Source organism: Sitophilus oryzae, unplaced genomic scaffold (genome assembly GCF_002938485.1).
Source record: "Sitophilus oryzae breed Bouriz unplaced genomic scaffold, Soryzae_2.0 scaffold_374_pilon_pilon, whole genome shotgun sequence".
Classification (NCBI taxonomy): domain Eukaryota; kingdom Metazoa; phylum Arthropoda; class Insecta; order Coleoptera; family Curculionidae; genus Sitophilus; species Sitophilus oryzae.
In genome coordinates, this window is record NW_022146945.1 from 2,055,341 (window position 1) to 2,068,625 (window position 13,285).

General features: G+C 32.5%; 1 protein-coding gene across 1 annotated transcript in view; it reads right to left on the minus strand.

Moving 5' to 3' along the window:
* The window catches only part of LOC115885102, a 304,133-nt gene that overhangs the window by 275,380 nt on the left and 15,468 nt on the right, over positions 1-13,285 (minus strand). The window contains exon 2 of the mRNA XM_030903889.1: positions 5,141-5,255. The gene's annotated coding sequence lies outside the window, so the exon portion shown is untranslated. The remainder of the gene's footprint in view (positions 1-5,140; positions 5,256-13,285) is intronic.

The window sequence follows — 13,285 nt, forward strand, 5'->3', positions numbered from 1 at the left end:
TTGAAAAATATTTTTGTTAAAAACATTTTTCTTTTAAAAACTTATGGTAATTTACAAACAAGTAGGTAGATTATGACTTTTAATTCTAGTTCCAACATAGTATCTCTTTGGTACATCCTCAGAAAGTCCGTTTTTTGGGTCCGATTTGAGTCCCGATTCGACATACTCAGGACGTCCGTCCCTCTGATGTATCGGATATTGGAACCAAACTAGGATCTAAAACGGACATCCTCGGGATGTCTGTGCTATATGGGAATATCAAATATAGGAACATACAGGATAGAAGGGCGATAGCTATGTTGAGTGGTATAAAAGTACCCAGTAGGCAAAGTTTTGTCACATTTAGTCACATTTAGGGAACAGTTACGTATCTGTGTTTTATTCTTTTTTATGGGGCAAAAGAAGGGCCTGGTAACGTAACAACGACGCCACCAAGGACACATTTCCCTTAAAGGAATAAAATGCTCACTAGGTATAACTAACAGAAATGAACACAGCATTATGAAAAGAATAATTATTACATACAGTATTTTTATGGCTTCACAAAATAAGGAAAACACTTTAAAGGTGACAGAGATGAATAATTATTGGAGAAGGATATCACAGAAAATCAGTTAAGATGGTTTGGACATCTATCTACAAAGAATGCTTGGCATAAGGCTCCCTAAGTAAGATCGGGGAAGTTAGCAACTCATTGAAAGCAGGAATTATAAAATACAATCCTGCTTTATCCTGCTTCAAATCCCAACCCAGCCACACCTACCAATTTTGAGCTATAGTTACTTTTATTTTGGTTGCTAAGTTCCCATTTGGCAACACATGAGAAGAAGGATCGCTAAAACTGGTTCCTGCTTGCGCTGCTATATCCGTGTTGCATCCTGCTCTAAATTTCATCCCAGCAACACTTGCAAGTTTAAGTCTGATTGGTGACGTCACACATAGCAACACAATAAAAGCAGTATGGCTGAAACAAGTTCTTGCTTTTGCTGCTATAATCCTGTCTCATCCTGCTTCAAACCCTATACCAGCCACTCTTGCCGTTTTTGAAATACAGCAAATTTCGTTTTGATTACTGGAAATCGGGAATTAGGGAGTTGGAGTTTTTCAATCATGTAACCTGTAAAAGATCAAATATAAAATGCTTCTAATGATTCCTTTCACAACGAGACTGCCAGTAAATTACGTAAGAATACCCATGGGCTCATTGGGGATGTGAACTGGAAAAAAACATTAAACAAATATCTAGAAAAATAAAATTTTTATTAAACTATAAATATCTAAAAAACTATAAATCACGAAAGATGACCATCACGTGACAATGTTACTATTTATCATAAACAATCGACACCGCCAATTCAAATGTGTAAGACAGACAAAAACAAACAATCCAAAAGCCGCAGGAAATACATACATACATTGCAAATTAAATAAAAGCTTTTAAAAACATTTAAAAAAAAAGCTTTTATTTAAATGCTCTAAAAAGAAGAAAACAATTTTCTATAACACTTTTACTATCAACTTATAATCTCATTACACAATTTATAAGATATAAAAGCTTGTTGCTGACTTGTCCGCTAGGGCACGGAACGAAACGTAAAAAACAAAAGTTTAACGATAGATTGACGGTCAAAAATACTTACGTTTCTTTAAAAAAAACACAAAATAACACAAATCACACTTGTAAGAACTATAAATTCAAATTCATAGTAGAAAACTGGAAAATTTGAGGTTATGGTTCGCGGGTACGCTAAGGCGCTTTCGAATGTCACACTAAAACTCTAAAGTTACTCCTGAGAACACTGAACCTGCCTTATTTTGTTCAACTGTTCGGAATAATTATTTATGGCTTGGAAACTTACACATATTTTAGGCAAATAAAGCAAAAAAATAGCAGCCTAAGCTGAGACTTATTAAGTTAAAAAAAATCATTCCTAATCTTAATGACCGACTGATTACAGGAATCGATTCATTCTATTTTAAAAACGACGAGAATGGCTGGTATGGGGTTTGAAGAAGGATGAGGCACGATTATAGCAGCAACAGGAGGAACTTGTTTCAGCTATCCTGCTTTTCTTGTGTTGCTATGTGTGACGTCACCAATCAGACTGAAACTTAGTGTATCTTAAAAAAACAGCAAGTGTTGCTGGAATGAAATTTAAAACAGGATGCAGCAGAGGGGTATAGCAGCGCAAGCAGGAACCAGTTTTGGCGATCCCGCTTCTTATGTGTTGCCAACTGGGAAGTTAGCAACCAAAATAAAAGTAACTATAGCTCAAAATTGGTAGGTGTGGATGGGTTGGGATTTGAAGCAGGATTGTATTTTATAATTCCTGCTTTCAATGAGTTGCTAACTTCCCCGATCTCCCTAAGTAAGTATGGGAATTGACACCACAGGGAAGAAGAAGACGAGGAAGACTTGAAAAGTTGGAGAGAAGGAATTGTCAAAGAACTATTTGAAAGAAATAAAGAAAAAGACCTATAGCTAGACAGAGAGAATGAAAGTCGGAAAACATCGGAGTGTAGCATAGTGGTGTTAAAGAGGTGAGTTTTGTTGATGTGAATAATAACTGTTTATTATATATTTATAAATAATTAATTTTTGGTTTCTAAAATATTTGTTTCAAAGAAAATATGTAAGTCGGCAACGATGTCCCGGTTGAGCTTAATCACAATGATTAAAAGTTTATTTGATATGATCTATATGTATGTATTAACTTTACTATCTTTTTAATCATTATATTTTGAGTATCGCTGGCATCAGAACATCCTCAGGTTTTTTAACGCCTTGTGTTGGGACATGATCAGGAAAGATATACGAGTACACTTAACATGATGAAAATACTTCGTAATATTACAATATGGAAATGTGCAACAGTTGTTAAGATATATTAGGTATTTCAGTTTAGTTGGAATTTACAGTAAAATATATTAGTGTTTGTTAAGAATATATAAAAAAGGGGATTTAAAAACCTTGTGTAACAGTAAAGAGGTAGTTATCTTTCTAATAGTTTGACAAAAATGCATTATCCATATACATTTTTGCTTGTTTTAAATATTGTTAATCCCGTTTAAACTTTTCCAACTTTCAAACCGTTTTAGAGAAAATTAAAAAAAAGCATGAAAATATAGTTGAATGTTTTCTAAAGTCCTAAAAATCAAAACATGTTTCTATGGTAATATAATTTCGATTTCATTCTTTGACATGCCTTTGATAGATGGTTATTATAAAATGAAAATAAATCAAATCAAATGAAGGTTCATCACAAAAGTTAATAGAGGAGCCTTGGAAAAATATATTTTTCCAAGGTTCTTTTTCATAAAAAATTAGTATTTTTAACACAGCCATGGCACTCTAGATTGAAATTTAAAATACGATTTTTTTAAGCGAGAATGTCAAAAGTTGACGTATGATATGTAATGAATAAAGTAAAAAAATAATTGAATCGAATAAAGTAAAAAAATACTGATGGTCCATTTAAAAACCAAAAGTCATTTCCGGTGAAACAGGAAGTGACCGAAAACAATCATTGAATACGTCAATGAATCCTGATTTATGTACTAACGTACCAAATCTCGTTTTTTATCTGAAAAAATAAAAAAGTCATAAAGGTGTGCCACTTTTGAGACGCACCCGGTATAGTACCAGTTAAAATACACACGCTTATTTGCGATAGGTCTTGTACATCTCATCAATAATTATATTCGTAGAGAATGTTACAACCATATCTGAAGATACTTTTTAAATTATTAATATCTTTTGTTTAACTTGAATAAAAAGGTAAATATTAATTATATATTGCGGATTTGGCTGGCTAGACTATGCAAATATAACCCTATATTTACATTAAAAAAAAAGATACAGTAAATATATATAAAAATAATAGGCCTGTTGGAAAAGCTAGAGAAAGGATCTTTTATCTCACAATATGTAATTTAGATAAAATTTTGCAAACCATATTGATATTTTATCGGCAGATTTTTTATACGTAGTTTTTGTATTTAATCCTTTTAATAAATTTGCATTCATTATACAGGGTGAGTCTTAATAAGTGAAAACATTATGACCCCAGGAACACGTCTATGAGTTTTTTTCGGAAAACAATTGAAACTACCTGTTCACCGCAAATTCCCCAAATTTAAATATTTTTACGAAGGGAATACTTTGTGATTCCAATGTCCAACGATGTTAGTTTGTAAGGCCTTATTGTGCAAAGGATGTTGTTTTGTTAATTGACTGATACGTAAGTTGGTTTTTTATACAATTTCAAAATTTTAATGCCTTTTTTTATATATCTTAGATAATGTCCTGATGATGGAAATACATTTCTCGAAAGCTTGACAAATTGAAACAGTAGTTTTATTAGCCTATATGGTGATTATTGATTGTATTCTAACTGAAATTGAGTTTTTTATATGTAGAAAAGATATGTTCTCCATAATATATATGTATTTATGGTAAATTTATATGTATTTAATAGATATGTTATTATTAGATATGTAGTCTGTATGCCAGTAATCGGACATACACAAGTAATCGGACAAAACGTATTTGTTGGGAAAATAAGTTAAAAATATGGTTTAGTATTGCTTCAAATAATTAAAAACCCAATTCTACGAATTCTTTCGCTTTGTTCTATAACATTTTCTTTGCCTAAGTGCAGTAGTCGGATAAGTGTCCGACTTCCGGTAACTACCCGACCGGACACTGGCAAGTGCTGTCCGACTACTGACAAAACAGCACTTTTATCGCTTAAAAAATAATTAAAATCATTGGTAGGTTTACGAAAAAGATTGTTACATTTAACGTGAAGCCCAATAACCACACTATCTATTTCATAAAATTTCATTTTCATGCCATCAATAAAGAAAATTTAATCAACAATTTAAGCTAAACTTTTTCGAAACTCTCCGACCACTGGCTAGTTCACCCTACATGGTTTATTTAAAAAAGGTTTGTTTCAATATACGCGGTTTCTATTGTAATAATTTTATCCTTATAGTAGCGTAATTTTATCCTTACAGTAGCGGAAATAAAAAATATTAAAGTAAATAATTAAATATTAAAATTGTACAAATGTAAGGTTTACAACAACTATTTGGAGTTGAATAATGTTGAAATAAAATAAACTGGTGTACTTACGTTGGATTGGGGTTGGTGCAACGGGGAAGTTTGATTTCCAGGGGTTGTTTTCTGTCGCAGTCGGGCAAGGGCCGATCGCAACCCTTCCGTTATAGAGCTGGTCTCTCCATCGCCACTGAAACAACAAGAACATTAACAACAATCTGTTCCATCCCTATTTTTATTTTCCCGGGCTAATGGGGTCTTTGCACGTGTTGGGTAAAATTCAAATATTTATGACTTCTAATACATTTTTACCTAAAACATATATAATCTGTAAAATGAGTTTGTACAAATTCCATCTGGAAAATACTTAAATTAATTATTGAAATTCGCTTGACGCGAAAACGAGGTCTGACGTCATAAGTGTTAAAATTTTTGGCCAGCAGCGAAAGCATTTCATTTAAATAAGGTGTTTCAGTTTCTTCGAATTACGACAGAACCAGTGTTGCCAGAATTAAAGATTTCCTTCAATATGAAGGATTTTACAGTCAAATGTGGTTTGATATGTTTTATCTAAAAAGAAGACAATATGAAGATTTCTGGCAGTTTTAGACAATAAAAATTGATAAAATATGTAGTAGGAGTATTTATGGTTTTTCCTACATCTATTTTTCACTTTAACGATGTTTAGTTAAGGATGCTTCAGTTTAAAGCAATTGAAAAAGTTCGCAATTCGAAAGATTTTAACATTTAACAAAAAATTAATAGACACGTTTTTATCTTTCAACACGTCTTATTATCGCATACCCTAATTAAACCAAAGTTCTTGATGTTGAAAAGAAATAAATAAGTAAATAAAAAACATTTCTAATAGGTATGTCAGCTGATCATGGCGTCTTGCACGATTAATTATGTTTGATTCAAGCAGTCATTGTAAGCAATGAATTATTTGAAACATACTTTATAATACTGTTATCGAGTATCTACCATAGCATTTTTGATCCTGTCATTTTTTAATAAAAAAATATTTAAATACATCGGTGTACAAAAATTACCAGAAATAAGTTATTAAAAATTTTCTCCTGATTATAAAATAATAAAATTTGGTGATTTTTCACAAGATCTGGAATTTTTTGTTGAAGTTGAAGGAATATGAAGGATTTTTAAGGTTTCGTTGAAGAAATTCGCTCGAAAGTTTCTGGCAACGCTGCTCTTCTCTATGTGACATACTCGTGCGATGTGTCAAACAAACGTCAATCTCATTAATTAAATCTTGGAGTTCTAAATAAAATTAATGGATGAAATCGGATAGAAATAATTCATAAAGAAGGCAAATAACAGAAAAATAGGTAAAAAAGTTTTAACGATTAATATGATATTAATGGAATTTTATTACAATGTTATGGAAGACAAAGACGTATGATAGAATAGCGAATATGAAATTTCTAGATAAAGTATTATCAAGTATTGTATTTAAAGGTATAAATTGAGATAATTAAATGATATTTGTTTACTCAAAACATGGTTTTCTTTAAATATATACATGTCGTAGTCTCATAGTGATTACGTCTTTTCATGAAGATCCTAGTCACTTCATGAAATAACTGACCTAATAACCTAACTAAACTCCTAACCTAACCGACCGCGACGCTTCATGAAGTGACCTAGGATCTTCATAAAAAGACGAAATACACTATGAGACTACAATATACATATACTTACTGTTTTCGATAAAAATATTTATGGCGTAAATGACCAATAATTGCAAAACATTCAGAAAATTATTATCTATACTAAAAGGTGCTCGGTGGCGTAGAGGTACAGCCTCTCGTCTACCAATCTCAAGGTGTGGGTTCGATTCCCACACCCGGCATTTCATCAGCCGACTATTTTTATTAAAATAAAAATAGTTTGGATACCTAGGTCGACTCAGCCTTAAATGAGTACTTGGGATTCACAATCCTGAGGTAATAATAGGCGGTTGAAGCGTAGTGCTAGCCACATACCTTCCTTGTATACCGAACGGCTCTAGTATGGCAAGCTGTACCTTGCTACTCCCAAGGCGTTAAACGCTATATACGGGAGCTATTATTATTATATTATCTATACTAATATATAAAATCCTTAAGTGACTGACATACTGATTAATCACGATCCTGCTCAAACCACTCAACGTAAGAAGCTCAATTTTGGCATACAGGTTGATTCTAGGGTGTAGAGATTCGATAAGAAGGGATTTTTCGAAATTCCAGTTCCAAGAGGGTGAAACTACCCCTCAAATATTACAATATTTTTTATTTAAAAAACGGTCAAGTTTCCGAAAAAACGCGTAAACACGTATATTTTATTTTTATTTTTTACATATTTTAAGATTTTTTAAAAATGTATACAGGGTGTTTCGAAAAATCTGGTCATTGATTAATCACGATCCTGCTTAAAGCGCTTGACGTAAAAAGCTGATTTTTGGAAAACAGATTGACTTTAGGGTATAGAGGTTCGATAAGAAGGGATTTTTCTAAACTCGAATTCTAAGGGGGTGAAACTATCCCTCAAATATTAAAACATTTTTTATTTAAAAACCGGTGGCCCTTAAACACGTATATTTTATTTTGTTGTTTTACATATATTTAAGATTTTTTATAAATTTATAGAGGGTGTTTCATAAAATATGACCATTGAGTAATCACGATTCTGCTTAAACTGCTTGACGTTTAAAGCTGATTTTTGGCTAACGGATTAACTGTGGAGTGTAGAGTTTCGATAAGGATGGGTTTCTCGAATCGCAAATTCCAAGAGGGTGAAAACGCCCCTCAAATATTACAATATTTGTTATTTAAAAAAGGGTTAGTCTTTCGGGAAAACGCTTGGACAAGCGTAATTTATTTGGTTTTTTTACATATTTTGAAATTTTTAAAAAAATCATACAGGGTGTTCCAAAAAGTTGGGTAATTTCTTAACCACGATTCTGCTTAAACTGCTTGACGTAAAAAGCTTATTTTTGGCAAACGGATTTTTCGAAAGTCAAATTCCAACGAGATGAAACTACCCCTCAAATATTACCAAGTTATATAATAATATCGCCATATTGTTTTTTTTCATGCTGACATAAATGTGAGAAAATTTTATCCAGTTTGTATGTTATTGGAAATTCTTGCTTTGCTTTATCATCAGCATTACAAATGATTAATTCGACGCGAACGAAGTCGCTGGTACACGCTAGTTTAATATAAAATAAAAAGGGTGTTTATGTAAGACTTTTTGAATTGCCAATTTCATACAAAATTATTTAGTTATAATATGTATAAGTAACGTAATAATCTGTTAAAGTTCAAAAGAATTTTTCCATGAACTTATTTTGCTTGTTTGTTCCTTTCGGCAGAAGTAAACAAAATTCTGGCGAAAAATAATGAGCGACCATCGTCAAATCTACTTTCCGTAGATTGTCTGGCTGGGCTTTATTATAATCGGGTTCTGTTATAATTCAAAAAACTGAAACACCTAATGGCATCTAAATAAAAAAAATCTTAAAAAATAAATTAGAAAATTAATTTATTTAGATGTTAGATGTCATTGAGGAACACCTTATTTAAATGAAATGCGTTTGCTGCCGGCCGAAAATTTTTACACTTATGACGTCAGACCTCGTTTTCGCGCCAAGCGAATTTCAATAATTAATTTAAGTACTTTCCAGATGAAACTTGTACAAACTGATTTTATATTTAAGTAGATGTTTTATGTAAAAATGTATTAAAAATCATAAATATTTGAATTTTACCCGACACGTGCAAGGACCCCATTGTAAATCGACTACTCTTTTAAATAAAGTCTTTATCCATAACATTTTTGTTTAACCCTTTGACATTTTGAGTCTCGATAAAACGGAAAGTTTGCAAAGTGAAATTTAATACGAAGTTCCTTAACAATCTAAAGTCGTTGGTAAATGTAACAAAAGTGTGTGGATGCTTGAGGAAAACGAAAACTTTTCAAGGTACTTAATTTTTCAGTATCAATTTTAACGTCAACCGCAAAACAAAGTTTAATAAGTTAATTTCTTTATTAATCAGCCTTTTAAAATAATGAAGTAAAACAACCAAAACAAAGAGAAACCTATATAACTTTATACACTAAGAAAACAATGTTCTTAAATTTCTTAATTAAATTTATTAATTAATTTTATCAAGATTTTTACAGCATTATAATTAATATCATTAGCAAAAATACATAAAATACAATATACAAACAATATTCTTTAAAACATAAGTAAAAATAAGCATCGAGGCTTTCAGAAAAGTGAGTTCTGTTTTTACCAACTTGGACCTGTGAACAATTTTCAACATATTTTTTGCGAAAAAAACCTCATAGGTTTAGTTCATTAGTTCGTGGGGATGAAACCTACCACCCTAAATTTGCAATTATTTAAGACACACCCTGTATATTTTTTACGAGGGATAAACCTCTTAGACGTATTTCTGGGATCGAAATATACTACCCCTTAAAATACAGGTTCCATATTCATACTGTGTTAGATATCTATAGCTCTTAGAATAAAAAACTTGGGACCTTTGTTTAAGTGCAAATCAAAGTATGTACTAGGATGTATTCCAGGAAAATATTTTAACTTCAACAGGGTGGCTCAGAAAAGTGTGAGTAGATCGGGATGACTTTTTTAGATAGAACAACTGTATATTATTGCATTTTTGGCTTCCTTTCAGATATGAGTAAATATATTTTGATAGTTTCAGAGATATTAATAAATAGATAAAAAATATATATTTTTCAGCCTTCCTTAAAAAAATTATTAAAAATACAAGGACTAGGTATTTACTTTTAATGGTTTAAATATAAAATCAATTTTCTTTTTTTAATGGAACACCCTGTATATTATTCTTTTAATAGATGGAAAATTAAAAAAATGAGCATTTTTTGTCTTTAAGGTTTTTCAAAATTTTTATCGGTTTCTCAGATATTCGCCGTTTAATATTTCATATGGCATTTTCCACAGTAAATTTTTATCAAAGCAATCCAATGATTTCTCTCTCGTATTTTACCGTTAAAATAATCATATGAACTAATATCCCGGGTATCTGCGAAACCGTTAAAAATTATGAAATACTCTAAATATAAAAAATGTTCATTTTTTAATTCTCTATCTATTAAAAAAACTGTGCAGGGTGTTCCATTTAAAAATACGAAGAAAAATTATTTTATACTTTAGGAAGTTTGGCGTAGCACTGTTAAGAACCAGTACGATTTAAAATTACCGTATTTATAGCAGAGTAGCAAAGCAAAGCAAAGCAAAGTAAGAAGGTGCCCGGTGGCGTAGAGGTACAGACTCTCGTCTACCAATCTCAAGGTAGTGGGTTCGATTCCCACACCCGGCATTGCATCAGCCGACTATTAACATAAAAATTGTTTGCGTACCTAGGTCGACTCAGCCTTAAATGAGTAGGGATTCACAATCCTGAGGTAATAATAGGCGGTTGAAGCGTAAGTGCTAGCCACATTACCTTCCTTGTATACCGAACGGCTCTAGTATGGCAAGCTGTACCTTGCTACTCCCAAGGCGTTGAACGCTATATACGGGAGCTATTATTATTATTATTATTATATAGCAAAGTAAATATAGACCATCTGAAGTAAATACCTAATATAGTTTGACAGTTCTTGTATTTGTAATCATTTATTTAAAAAAGTTTAAAAAAATCTGCAGATAAAAATTAGTGAAAAAGTTCGTATGTCCTAAAATGGGGCTTAGTTTCTGAAATACACAGCGCCACCTACATATTTTTTAATTGCTTTGAAGAGTTATACATTTTCGTCCGTACTTTTATAAAACTGTTGGGTACAAAAAAATATATATTTACGTTGTTTTTTACTTAAAAAATGTCTCTTGGTAAAAGTAATAGTTCTAGAGATATTTCGAATAGAAATTACAAATACCTGTTATCACTGACGTAAATTAAACAAGTTGACTTATTTTTATTAGACTGAAATCATAAATTTGATATATTTTAACATTGAAAATGTTTCTGTTATCCTATATAAGGGAGCCCAAATCGAATTAAAATGCTACATTTGCCACACCATGACGTCATATATACAAGGGTATAGGAAATCTCGGCGCAGCGGCAGCAGTCGACCAGCGCGCGCAAAAACCATTACATAGCTAATTGTTTATTGATATATCTTTATTACTTTAAAAGCAAAACATATGGGGTTTGCTTTGATACCTTGTCAATACATAAGCGAAACTTTTAAATTGTTTCTTTTTTTCATTTAGGGCTTTGTTTTTCGTTAAATGAAAGTTATATTAAAAAAAGTCTATTTTTAAACCAAATTTTCGCATGATTGAAATGAGTTATTCATGTTTAAAGTTTTTTTTGGTCATAAGCGCTAATGGAAATGTTTTTTTGTAAATAATTATTAAAAATTACTCCCTACGAAGACTTTATTGTGTACTGGATCAAAAAATAAGTATTTGTTTTCTCTATACGGTGGTATTAATATATCGATTTTTGATGATAGTGCCCTTTTACCCGGTCTAATGTTGTACTACTTTCGGAATAAGGGTCCCCATATCATGTACTGTACTTCCATCCCTGAAAAATTCAGCTTGTGACACCGAAGTGAGAGGTAAAGTCAAAATAAGCTTTAATCTACCTACATCATAGGTAGGTGTAGGTACTCTAGGTATATTCTACCTAGACAGTAGCTGACAGTAGTAATTTGACGTTACTTCAGGGATTATATGGAAAACTGGAAATAAAAATGAAACTTCTACACCCTGTATCTCGAAAACTAAGCATTTTCGGACATAAATTTATGCGAACTTTTTTAATTATATTTATATACAGAATATGCTGCCGGAATACAGTTCGGACCACCTTGTATAATTAACAAAAGACAATTTTTGTCTAGCATACTAAATCAATGAAACCGATTAGTTAATAGCTCACCGCGCACTCAATACCGCTTGTGTCTTGATAGAAACGGAGCATTTTCTTCATCTCGAACTTTCTGCAACAAAGTGGCAAACTTTTACAACTCAATAAACTTGTCCGATATATTCCCGGTTGCTGTATACAAATATCTTATAAAGAACATTTCGGTATAAAGTTTGACTTTAAGATTTATGCTGATGTTTTCTATCGAATATTCTATTCCTTCTGTCTCTAGCAGCATTTCGTTTATCTTTTTGAGCCACTCTACTCCGTCTGAATATGCAGATATTTTTATGCTTCCGTTATTTTTCCGCAAAAGAGTATGGCGAGTGCGTTGGAGGATTTTCTATTATAAAAGATACCTTGGCAACCAGTATATCGTACATAGACTTTTCTAAATGTGTAGAAAGTACATATTTCATAAAATAATATCATATTTCTTACTTTAACCGTTGATTGAAGAAATAAGAAGATGCGCAACCTTATGGGCGATTTCGTGGCACAAAACATGTCCGAGATGTGGCTGGCATTACCGTTACACGTCCGAGATTGAGTTTAAAGGATGATTCACAGTACACCGGACCGTGTCTGAGCCTGGTACGTTCTGTGAAGTAGACACCGAGCCACATCCGAGCCTTCTATTTATGCAACACCTAGTTGATAACGGGGCTCGTATTACTTCTGAGAATATTATAAAACACAGCCCCATAGACACACGAAGATTTAATACGAACAATGCCAAAGTTCTCGCAAGTGGAATTGGTACCAATTACAGTTGATGAAGAAAGAACAATACCTGCTCAAAGAGCAAGATCAAGGACCTATCTTCTTCATTACATCCTTTCATTGTCCAGTTTTATGCATTCCCTATCATCAAATACTGCTGTAAGATTCACTACCTACTACAGACATGATAAAAAGTGTACTTTGTTTATATCATGACTGCATATTGCAGTCGGGGCATCAGAGAAAAAGTACATACATGCTTTCCGCAACGTGGCGGGAACGAAGCGGATCCGAGAAAAAAATGTACACCGACATTTCTGTGACGGGGCACGGATGAGTTCCGGCAAAGCTCGGATCGTGCTCGGCCTGGCATGAATGTATATGTGTAAATAACACTTAACAATGTTTGACCGTGTCTTCAGCGACGCACTGCTCGGACCCGTCACGGTATAGCGTGAATCATCCTTAACTTTGCGCCGCGCCGCTGCGCGCTGATAGTCGTTTACAGCGCAGCAGATAAAGAAAACTGTACCGTAGTTATGCTTTCAGTGGACAG